Raw genomic sequence first — 12901 nt, 5'->3', positions numbered from 1 at the left:
ACCTTTGCAAGTGGTATCAAAATATTGAAATTTTAATATTTAATATTCAATAAAAATAACAAAATGAATATGCCTAGGCTATTTATTAAAATGTTTCCAAAAAATCAGATTGTCTCGTTATATTTTCATTGGTACGGTCTGCATTTTACAAAATGATGCTATGATTGAATATCAAAGCAATTAATGTTTTTGTTTAGTTCATTCCTGTCAGCAAATTAAATCTTGCGGTTATCCTCATCAGTCTTTACTGCCCCATTGTAAGGCATTATAATTTTTTTAATAAAATATCTTAAGAAAGAAAAGTTTTTTTGAGGTCAAGGTGCTTACTGAAGGAACTGTTTGATCCCTTTTGGTCTGGCATACGAATTGCACATTCTGCTGCTTTTTTTGAAGGAAACACTCAAAGTATGCACATTTTCTCCAAGATCAAGATCATTAGGGACATTTTGAAATGCTGAAAATGAACATTGAGTAAAGAATAATCTTAATGTCATGGGATGGTATTTGTTTTACCTTCCAAATGAACTCTTTACAAGAGTATAAAGTAATCATCGTTGCCAGACCACATGAAAAATGCACCCTCGCCCTTTTACTGGCTCATCTTCAATTATCGAATTAAACAGCTGTAGATATCAAATACATTAAAGCTAGCCTGGAAGATTACCTCCTGACTAGTGTAGATAATCCCCTGTACCCCTTGCCTCGTGCATCAGTAGTCCTCAAAAAAAGAAACACAAATTGACTTATGAAAGTTTTCTGAATGTTTTGGATTCTTTCGCCATGTCATTGTCAGTGTACAGTACAGAGACAACGAAATGCATTTAGCATCTCCCTGGAAGAGCGACATAGCAAATGATTTGAATAAATAATAATAAGTGTCCGGGGGGGGTGGTGCTTGGCAGTCACCGAGGTACGTTGTTGAGTAGAGTGACAGCCGCCGGGAAGAAGCTGTTCCTCGACCTGCTGGTTCGGCAACGGAGAGACGTGTAGCGCCTCCCGGATGGTAGGAGGGTAAACAGTCCATGGTTGGGGTGAGAGCAGTCCTTGGCGATGCTGAGCGCCCTCCGCAGACAACGCTTGCTTTGGACAGACTCAATGGAGGGGAGCGAGGAACCGGTGATGCGTTGGGCAATTTTCACCACCCTCTGCAATGCCTTCTGGTCGGAGACAGAGCAGTTGCCATACCATACTGTGATGCAGTTGGTAAGGATGCTCTCGATGGTGCAGCGGTAGAAGTTCACCAGGATCTGAGGAGACAGATGGACCTTCTTCAGTCTCCTCAGGAAGAAGAGACGCTGGTGAGCCTTCTTGATCAGAGTTGAGGTATTGTGGGTCCAAGAGAGGTCATCGGAGATGTTGACTCCCAGGAACCTGAAGCTAGAAACACGTTCCACCTCCGTCCCATTAATGTGGATGGGGGTGTGCGTGCCGCCTCTGGACTTCCTGAAGTCTACAATGAGCTCCTTGGTCTTCTTGGAGTTAAGGGCCAGGTTGTTGTCAGCGCACCATGCTGCTAAGTGCTGGACCTCCTCCCTGTAGGCCAACTCATCTTTGTTGCTGATGAGGCCAATCACCATTGTATCATCTGCATACTTGATGATGGTGTTAGTACCATGTACAGGTGTGCAGTCATAGGTGAAAAGGGAGTAGAGGAGGGGGCTCAGCACACAGCCCTGTGGAACGCCGGTGTTCAGGGTGAGGGTTGAAGAGGTGTGCTTGTCTAACCTAACAGACTGGGGTCTGTTGGTTAGAAAGTCCAGTATCCAGTTGCAGAGGGAGGGGTTGATGTCCAGGTTACCGAGTTTGGTGATCAGTTTTGATGGTATAAGTGTGTTGAATGCTGAGCTGTGATCGATGAACAGCATTCTTACGTAAGTGTCTCTGTTGTCGAGGTGGGAGAGGGCGGAGAGAAGTGCCGTCGAGATGGCATCCTCTGTACTCCTGTTCTTGTGGTAGGCAAACTGATAGGGATCCAGGGTTACACAAAAAAGCTGGAGAAACTCAGCGGGTGCAGCAGCATCTATGGAGCGAAGGAAATAGGCAACGTTTCGGGCCGAAACCCTTCTTCAGACTTCAGATAGGGATCCAGTGTGGGGGGTAGGCAGCTTTTGAGGTGTGCCAGGACCAGCCTCTCGAAGCACTTGGTGATGATGAATATCGTTCATTCCATTGTCATGTGTACTGACAATGGAACCATGAAATATTTGATTGCTGCAGCATGGCAGGCTGAAATACACATAAAAAAACAAAAAATATATAGTAAACAAAATATTCAGTAAATAAATAACTACAATACCAGTGCGAAACAGAAAGCCCAAAGTCCGCAGTGCAACCAAAGAGTGTTCTCAGTTGAAATTAGTGTTCTAGACCATGATGATTCTTGAGAAAAAGCTATTCTTGAACTTGGTGGTCAAGTTTCTTGTACCCTCTAGATGGTATGGATGATATGAGAGCATGGTGATGTGGGTCTTGACATTGGCTGCCTTTTTGAGGCAGCACCTCTTATTCCTCCAATGGTGGGAAGATCAGTACCCATGACAGGACCGGATTGACCGGCAGTGATGCAACCAGTCAATATGCTCTTTCCTGTACAGCTGTAGAAGTTTAGATTCGAGACTGTAGAGATACAGTGAGGAAACAGGCTCTTCGGCCCACCAAGTCCACACCAACCAGCGTTCACTCATGTACGCTAGTGCAATCCTACACACTAGGGACAACTTATCATTTTTATCAAAGCCAATTAACCTACAAACCTGTATGTCTTTGGAAAGTTGGAGGAAACTGGAGCACCCCATACTGTCACAGGGAGAATGTACAGACCACTACTATCAAGATTGAACCCGGTTCAATTGCACTGTCAGGCAACAACTCTGCCACTGCCGCTGCGAGTTCGTGAGAGTGTTCATTGACATATGGAATCTCCTCAATCTTTTAAGGAAGTAGACATGTTGATGGGCTTTATGAATGTACTGGGTATGAGACTGATCTTCAGAGATGTGCACACACACCAAATTGAAGTTGTTCACTCCACTGCCACCCACTCAGAAGACAGGTGCATGGATCCGTGGCAATCAGCTTCTTGATCTTACTGACGTCGAGCAAGGCTATTCTGGCACCTTTCAATCTCTCCTACAGTCCCCTCCATAATGTTTGGGACAAAACCCCATCATTTATTTATTTGCCTCTGTACTCCACAACTTGAGATGTGTAATAGAAAAAGAATCACATGTGGTTAAAGTGCACATTGTCAGATTTTAATAAAGGCAATTTTATACATTTTGGTTTCACCATGTAGAAATTACAGCAATATTTAGACATAATCCCCCCATTTCAGGGCACCATAATGTTTAGGGCGCAGCAATGTCATGTATATGAAAGTAGTCATGTTTAGTATTTTGTTGCATATCCTGATTCATGGACATCACCAGTTGCTGGGTGTCTTCGCTGATGATGCTTTGTCAGGCCTGTATTGCAGCCATCTTTAGCTTATGCTTGTTTTGGGGGCTAGGCCCCTTCAGTTTTCTCTTTAGCATTTAAAAGGCTACAACTCAATTGAGTTCAGATCTGGTGATTGACTTGGCCACTCAAGAATTGACAATTTTTAAGCTATGAAAAACCCCTTTGTTGCTTTGAAAGTATTTTTGGGATCATTGTTTTGCTGTAGAATGAACCGCCACAAACGAGCAAGTGCCTTCAGCAGCCATACATGCCCAGGCCATTACACCCCCAGCACCACTGTGTTTCACAGATGAGGTGGCATGCTTTGGATCTTGGGCAGTTCCTTCCCTCCTCTATACATTGCTCTTGCCATCACTCTGATATAAGTTAATCTTCGTATCTGTCCACAAGACCTTTTTCCAGAACTTTGGTTGGTCTTTTAAGTAGTACTTGGCAAACTGAAACCTGGCCATCCTATTTTTGCAGATAATCAGTGGTTTGCACCTTGCAGTGTAGCCTCTGTATTTCTCTTCATTAAGTCTTCTGTGGACAGTGGTCATTGACAAATCCACACCTGACCACTGAAGAGTGTTTCTGATCTGTCGGACATGTGTTTGGGGATTTTTCTTTATGAAAGAGAGAATTCTGTCATTAGCTGTGGAGGTCTTCATTGGCCTGCCAGTCCCTTTACGATTAGTAAGCTCACCAGTGCTCTCTTCTTAATAATGTTCCAAACAATTGAATTTGGTAAGCCTAAGGTTTGGCTGATGTCTCTAACAGTTTTATTCTCCTTTCTCAGTCTCATAATGGCTTCTTTGACTTTCATTGGCACAACTCTGGTCTTCATGTTGATAAACAGCAATAAAAGTTTCCAAAGGTGATGGAAAGACTAGGTGCTGAGAGTTCCTAGTCTTTCCTCCAGTCTTTCCATCATGTCCCCTGTTTTACTTCTTCCTCTTGTGTATGGTGTGCACAGCCTAAAGGTGTAGGACAACTTGTTCTATTTGATTGTGCACGCTAGGTTGATTGCATTCCTTGAAACAGGGCGGACCACATGAAGGTTGCAATCCCCTGTTGATCCACTGTGGCAATAGGGAGATTGTAGTAGCTCTTGATCTTGCTTAAAAAAAAGGAGTTTATATGTACCATACCCAACCACTCAAAGCACTTCTTCACTATGGATGTTACTGCCACCAGTCATTGATGCATGACACCTTAGTTCAGATTTAGTTAAGACAAAACTTATGTTCTAATGTATTATTAGCATAGTACAAAACAAATGGGAGCAAGATTTTGATTCCTCTAGCCTGTTTAACTATTCAACAAAACCACAATATGACCAAGCCACATAGAAAATAGGTGCAGGAGGAGGCCATTCGGCCCTTCGAGCCAGTAACGCCATTCATTGCGATCATGGCTGATCGCAATGTTACAGCCATTCAGATTCCAGAAAATCATAGCATGATGGTATACATAGTTCTTATCAGGCTGAGCAGTTGATGTAATGTAATGAGGATGCAAGGTTAGCATGAGGTTTGGATTATACTTGTAATATAGTTAAATACATTAAATAACACTTGCACTGAGCACTTAAGTGGTTAACAACCCGTGCAGTTGCATAGGGATGAACAGAGACCCAGTTTCACTCTTTGATCTTTTTTCTAGTGTCGCCTTCAGCTTCCGATAGACACATTGTTTAAAAAGCGCAGATGATTCTATTATACTTTATTGTCACATGTACCTAGGTACAGTGAAACTCCAGCAAGGTTTTGAGATATGTTCTGGCAATGATTTCTAGCAAATAGTGATCATATTCAAGTAAGTACATTAGCGGTTAAAAATCCATGAGCCATGTTGTTTTAATGGGATATTAAAAATAACAGGGAAAAGACTCATCAAATTGTGTGGTGCAGCAGAAAACAACCATGAAAGGAAATGCAAATGCAGATTCCCCTCTGTATCATGCTGCGAGGTGATGGGGTTTGCATTCCCTGAAAACTAGGTATCAACATTTTCTGTAACACAAAGCAGTGTTATGTACATGTCAAGAAACTCATCACTGGAAAACAAATGGTCTTTACTTTTTTTAAACCAATAAACAAATTCGGTATTCCAACTGCGCATGCCCAGGTCAAAGGTCATTATGCATAACATTGCTGGCAAGCAATGAAGCAGTGGACCTTCACCTGTTTTTTTCCAGCTTCGATTCTTCTATGTAAGAAAATACTGCTTTCAAACTATGAAATAGTTGTATTTATTGTTCCATTGTTAAAAAAAGCTAAGATTATTTTATTGCTTTGTGAGTGAGCGAGATCATGCTTGTCCGTGGTCAGTGTCGGGTTCGGGTTGAATTGCTGTTGGGCCGTCCCTGTCCGGGGGGCGGCCGGAGGTGTTGGGTCGGGTCGGGCTTGCAGCCGACGCGGGGAAAAGGCAGAGTTGCTGCAGCGTTTTGTGTGTATGGCTGGTGCTCGGCTTTCGCTGGCGCCGGGGGTAGGCTGCTGGCGATCCCAGGCCCGTCGGGGAGCGGGGTTGGGCTGTAGTTGGCTTTTCTCCTCCGCGCTGGCTGTGGTGCTGGGGCTATCGGTTGGCCTGGCGGGAGTTGAGCTGGCGTTGCCGCTTCTTCACCGCGCTGGATGTGACTGACGACACCAGCGGCCTCAGGCCTACAGCCAGCGCGGTGAAGAAGCACCAACTATAGCCCAACCCTGCTCCCCGACCACCCGCTGATCACCAGCCGCCAGTGAAAGCCGAGCACCAGCCATACGATAAAGCACTGCAGCAACTCAGCCCTTCCCCGCGCCGGTTGCAAACACGGCCCAACACCACCGGCAGCCCCCGGACAGGAAGGAGATACCCAGAGGGGACGGGGACGGCCCAGCAGCAACTCAACAGACCCGGACCCCACACCGACCACGGACAAGCACGATCTCGCTCACTCACCAAAGCATAAAACAATGTAAAAAACAAACAAAGATTAGCTTTTAACAAAGGAACAAAAAATACAACTAATTCATAGTTTGAAAGCAATATTTTCATACCTAGAAGAATAGAAGCTGAAAAAAAATGGAAGAAGTGGGCCACTGCTTTCCAGGGCTGTTTATGCATAGTGACCTTTGACCTGGCCATGAGCAGTCGGAATACCGAACTCGCTTTTTCAAAGAAACATAGAAAATAGGTGCAGGAGCAGGCCATTTGACCCTTCGAGCCAGCACCGCCATTCATTGTGATCATGGCTGATCGTCCCCTATCAATAACCCGTGCCTGCCTTCTCCCCATATCCCTTGATTCCACTAGCCCCTAGAGCTCTATCTAACTCTCTCTTAAATCCATCCAGTGATTTGGCCTCCACTGTTCTCTGTGGCAGGGAATTCCACAAATTCACAACTCTCTTTTTTCTCACCTCAGTCTTAAATGGCCTCCCCTTTATTCCAAGACTGGGGTTCTGGACTCGCCCAACATTGGGAACATTTTTCCTGCATCTAGCTTGTCCAGTCTTTTTATAATTTTATATGTTTCTATAAGATCCCCCTCATCCTTCTAACTCCAGTGAATACAAGCCTAGTCTTTTCAATCTTTCCTCATATGACAGTCCCGCCATCCCAGGGATCAATCTCGTGAACCTACGCTGCACCGCCTCAATCACAAGGATGTCCTTCATCAAATTAGGAGGCCAAAACTGTACACAATACTCCAGATGTGGTCTCACCAGAGCCCTTATACAACTGCAGAAGAACCTCTCTACTCCTATACTGAAATCCTCTTGTTATGAAGGCCAACATCCCATTAGCTTTCTTCACTGCCTGCTGTACCTGCACGCCAACTTTCAGTGACCGGTGTACAAGGACACCCAGGTCTCGCTGTACCTTCCCCTTACCTAACCTAACCCCTTTGAGATAATAATCTGCCCCCCTGTTTTTGCCACCAAAGTGGATAACCTCACATTTATCTATATTATACTGCATCTGCCACGCACCTGCCCACTCACTAAACCTGTCCAGGTCACCCTGCAACCTCCTAACATCCTCTTCACAGTTCACACTGCCACCCAGCTTTGTGTCATCCGCAGACTTGCTAGTGTTGCTCCTAATTCCCTCTTCCAAATCATTAATCATTCAAGAGAGTAATTTCTATTGTATATCTCAAAATTAGTAATTTGTGATTTCTATGGGCAAATTCCTGTAATTAGTTGCTGTAATTAGTTATACAATGTAAAGCAGAAGAAGTGTTCATTATGCAGGAGACACAAGAAACTGCAGAGCATTAAAAAACAGTGCTAGAGGAAGTCAGGCAGCAACTATGGAAGTAAATGAACAAGGAGACATAATATTGCAGATGATGAAACAGTCTGACATCCAACAGTCTGCAAAAGGGTCCCAACACAAAATGTTGTCTGTCCATTTCCCTCCTTAGATGCTGGCTTGACCCATTGAGTTCCTCCACTACTTTGATTTTTCAAAGTGTCCATTGTGTAGTTAGGGGTGTGGTGGATGGTTATATCTAACTAATTTTATAGTGGAGTTTCTATTGATTCCCATGCTAACAAATGATAGTTTAAGCACTTTAAGAATGGTGAGAATAATGTGTTACCCACACATGTCTTCTTTGCCTTGGAGTTAATGAGCCAGATGGACATCCTGATCTTGCTCTTCCCAAGCTGGCAGGCTAATGCAAAGGATTATACAATTATGTGTTTTTTTCTGTTTTAGAGATACAGCGCAGAAACAGGCAGTTACTTCTTAAAAAGCTGCATCCATTAGATCTCTATAGATTGCAATCAAAACTAAATTGGTAATGAAGTGTAGGCGTGTTCAGGTACTACCTTCATTATATTTTCGCTAAAATCTTCAAATTTTTATCCCATTTCCCCGTTTTTAGGGTACACCATAGACCAACATTACACAGATGTGATAGTTCATTAATGTAGCGGGACAGGCAGCATCTCTGGAGAGAAGGAATGGGCAAAGGGTCTCGACCTGAAACGTCACCCATTCCTTCACTCCAGAGATGCTGCCTGTCCCACTGAGTTACTCCAGCTTTTTGTGTCTACTCTGCAGTTCTTTCCTAAACAAAGTTCAGTATTGTATGTGGGCATTTGGAAAACCGCATGCAGCATTCTTAAAGCAAGATGAATGAAAAGGGAAATTGAGCATTGTTGACATATATATATATATTTATTATTGCCGTGGATTTTTTTTTTAATGGGGAACTGCTCTCTTGCAATGCTTTCAGGATAGTTCAATTTTATAACATTTAATTGCTGAATATAAATAGAACCAGAAGTAGTTGCAGAACCCCTGGAGGACTGCTTTTATAACATGCAATTACATTTAGTGCATTGCTCACGATTTTTTGGCACTGAATTTAGATGTTTGTTCAACTTATTCACTGGAGTGCCGCACACTCTTCATTATCTAACTTATTCTTCAATAAATTCCACTCTCAAGTTGCATGTTCTGATTTAGGGGTTCAACAAGACATTGACCAATTGAGAAAAATATGAAGTGCTGGAGAAACTCAGCAGGTCAAGCAACATCTGTGAAGGGAATGGACAGACAATGTTTCTGGTCAGGACCCTTCTGCAGTCGACATCAGATGCTGCTGAACCCAATGAGTTCCTCTTGCACTGCAGATGCTTGAATCTGGAGCAAAACAGTTTTGTGTGTCTCCATAAGCCAACTGAGCCTCATCCACCTTTCAATGAGATTAAAGCTGACCTATATGTTAACTCCATCCATATCCTGAATCAATGCAGCAATTATTGTTTGTTTTTGTACAAGAGAGCTTCCACTGTTTTTTTGAAGAAGTGTTCCTGGACTTTTATCATGATTACTTGTCTTTGAATTTAAGTTTATTTCCCCTTTCATTCAAAGAATCAAAAGAAGAATAATTTGCAAAGGATCAATTTGTATATTTCTGCTACATCACCATTGCACCTAAGTGGTGTGTGTGTGTGTGTTTGTTTGATTCACAAAGTTAATCTTCATTATAACAACTATCAAGTCTCAGTGTGTGCACAATTTAAACTGTTCTGAAATGTTCCACAATGCAGTTCATTCTTTTCAATTTACTGGGAATGTATCCTTTTACAAATCAAGTAGGGCATGGTGGCGCAGCGGTAGAGTTGCTGCCTCACAGCGCCAGAGACCCGGGTTCGATCCTGACTACGGGTGCTGTCTATATGGAGTTTGTACGTTCTCCCTGTGACTGTGTGGATTTTCTCCGGCTCCCTCCCTCACTCCAAACACGTGCAGGTTTGTAGATTCATTGGCTTCAGTAAAAATTGTAAATTGTCCAGGGTGTGTAGGTTAGGGCTAGTGTACGGCGATCGCTGGTAGCCCTGGACTCAGTCGGCCGAACGACTGGTTTCCTCTCTGTATCTCGAAGCTATTTCAACTAAGTAGTTGCTGTTTGACACAAAGAGCTGGAGTAACTCAGCGGGACAGGCAGCATCTCTGGAGAGAAGGAATGGATGACGTTTCGGGTCGAGACCGTTCTTCAGATTGGTTAGGGATAAGATAAATGAAAGATATAAATGATGATGTGGAGAGATAAAGAACAATGAATGAAAGATATGTAAAAAATAATGTTGATAAAGGAAACAGGCCTTTGTAAGCTGTTTGTAGGGTGAAAATGAGAAGCTAGTGCGACTTGGGTGGGGGAGAGATAGAGAGAGAGAGAGAGGGAATGTTGGGGGCTACCTGAAGTGAGAGAAATCGATATTCATACCACTGGGCCATAAACTGCCCAAGCAAAATATGAGATGATGTTCCTCCAATGGCTATATTACGCTTAGCCTCGCTCTGACAATGGAGGAGGTCGAGGACAGATAGGCAACCGGGAAGGTGCTCCGCAAAAAGAGCGAAGGTGTTCCGCAAAACGATCGGCCAGTCTACGTTTGGTCTCGCTGATGTATAAGAGTCCACATCTTGAACAACGGATACAGTAGATGAGGTTGGAGGAGGTGCAAGTGAACCTCAGCCTAACCTGAAAGGACTGTCGGGGTCCCAGGACAGTCGAGGGGGGAGATATAGCGACAGGTGTTGCATCCTCTGCAGTTGCAGGGGAAGGTACCTGGGGAGAGAAAAATGGGGCTAGTGGTGGGATCCTGTTGGAGGTGGCGGAAGTTACGGAGAATTATGTGTTGTATGCGACGGCTGACGGGGTGGAAGGTAAGGACTAGGGGGACTCTGTCTCTGTTGCGACTAGGGGGAGGGAGTACAAGGGCAGAGCTGCGGGGTACCGAGGAGACACGAGTGAGGGCCTCATCTATGATGGAAGAGGGAACCCCCTAAAGAATGAGGACATCTCAGATATTCTAGTATGGAACACCTCATCTTGGGCACAGATGCAGCGTAGATGGAGGAATTGGGCGTAGGGGATAGAGTCTTTGTAGTAAGCAGGGTGGGAAGAAGTGTAGAAACATTGAAACATAGAAAATAGGTGTAGGAGGAGGCCATTCGGCCCTTCGAGCCAGCACCGCCATTCATTGTGATCATGGCTGATTGTCCCCAATCGATAACCCGTGCCTGCCTTCTCCCCATATCCCTTGATTCCACTAGCACTAGCTCTATCTAACTCTCTCTTAAATCCGTCGAGATAGTTGTGATAGACGAGATAGTTGTGGGTGTCAGTGGGTTTGTAATAGACGTCAGTCAATAGTCTATTTCCTGTGATGGAGGCTGTGGGATCAATAAAGGGGAGGAAGGTGTCGGAGACGATCAAAGTAAATTTGAGCGCAGGATGAAAATTGGTGAATTTAATGAGTTCTACATGAGTGCAGTCATCAATGTAACGGAGATAGAGTTTGGGGATAGGGCCAGTGTACGCCTGGAACAGGGATTGTTCAACGTACCCTACAAAGAGGCAGGCATAGTTGGGGCCCATCCGGGTGCCCACAGCTACGCCTTGGACTTGGAGGAAGAGGGAGGAGTCAAAGGAGATGTTGTTAAGGGTGAGGACCAGCTCTGCTAGGCAGAGTAGAGTGTTAGTAGATGGAAATTGGATGGTTCTGTGGTCGAGGAAGAAATGGAGGGCTTTAAGGCCTTCCTGGTGGGGGATGGAGGTGTGGAGTGACTGATCGTATATAGTAAAGATGAGGGAGTGGAGGCTCGGAAAGCCGAAGTCATTAAAGAGACGAAGGGCATGTGAGGTATCTTGGACATAGGTTGGGAGAGATTGGACCAAGGGGGATAGGGTGGAGTCGAGGTGCATGGAAATCATTTCCTTGGGACAGGCGCCGGCTGAAGCAATGGGTCTGCCAGGGCAGTTGTGTTTGTGGATTTTGGGGAGAAGGTAAAAACGGGCCGTGCGGGGCTGGGAAACGATAAGGTTGGAGGCTGTGGAAGGCAGACGGCATGAAGTGATGAAACCAGTAATGGTGTTTGAGACTAAGGCCTGGTAGTTACTGCTGTTTATGGGTAATCTGTTCAAGAGCCAAGAGTGACTCAAGAGTTTCATTGTCATATGTACTGGCAATGCAACATTACATTCTTAGCATAGCAGGCCTGTAAACAATAATTCTTGTAGAAAACATATAAAACAAAAAAAATAATAATTATGAACCCAGAGACTAATGCAAAACTAAAGATTCATAGTTCAGTGAGGGGTTGTGCAGTGTTCATGACCCTGATGGCTGTTTGCAAGAAGTTGTTCTTAAATCAGGAGGTCACAGTTTTCAAACTCCGATACCTTCCTCCTGAGGAGTGAAATAAGAGTGTATAAACGGAGAAGTGAGTTCGTGATAGAAACATAGAAAATAGGTGCCGGAGAAGGCCATTCGGCCCTTTGAGCCATTACCGCCATTCATTGTGATCATGGCTGATCATCCCCAATCAATAACCCATGCCTGCCTTCTCCCCATATCCCTTGATTACACTAGTCCCTAGAGCTCTATCTAACTCTCTCTTAAATCCATCCAGTGGTTTGGCCTCCACTGCCCTCTGTGGCAGCGAATTCCACAAATTCACAACTCTCTGGGTGAAAAGGTTTTTTCTCACCTCAGTCTTAAATGGCTTCCCCTTTATTCCAAGACTGTGGCCCCTGGTTCTGGACTCGCCCAACATTGGGAACATTTTTCCTGCCTCTAGCCTGTCCAATCCTTTTATAATTTTATATGTTTCTATCTCCCTCTAAAGTCCAGTGAATACAAGCCTAGTCTTCCTCATATGACAGTCCCGCCATCCCATGGATCAATCTCATGAACCTACGCTGCACTGCCTCAATCACAAGGATGTCCTTCCTCAAATTAGGAGACCAAAACTGGACACAATACTCCACATGTGGTCTTACCAGAGCCTATACAACTGCAGAAGAACCTCTCTACTCCTATACTGAAATCCTCTTGTTATAAAGGCCAACATTCCATGAACTTTCTTCACTGCCTGCTGTACCTGCACGCCAACTTTCAGTGACCGGTGTACAAGGATGCCCTCCCCCTTACCTAACCTAACCTCATTGCGATAAT

Source organism: Leucoraja erinacea, chromosome 12 (genome assembly GCF_028641065.1).
Source record: "Leucoraja erinacea ecotype New England chromosome 12, Leri_hhj_1, whole genome shotgun sequence".
Lineage (NCBI taxonomy): Eukaryota > Metazoa > Chordata > Chondrichthyes > Rajiformes > Rajidae > Leucoraja > Leucoraja erinaceus.
Note: the sequence above shows the minus strand (reverse complement) of the source record.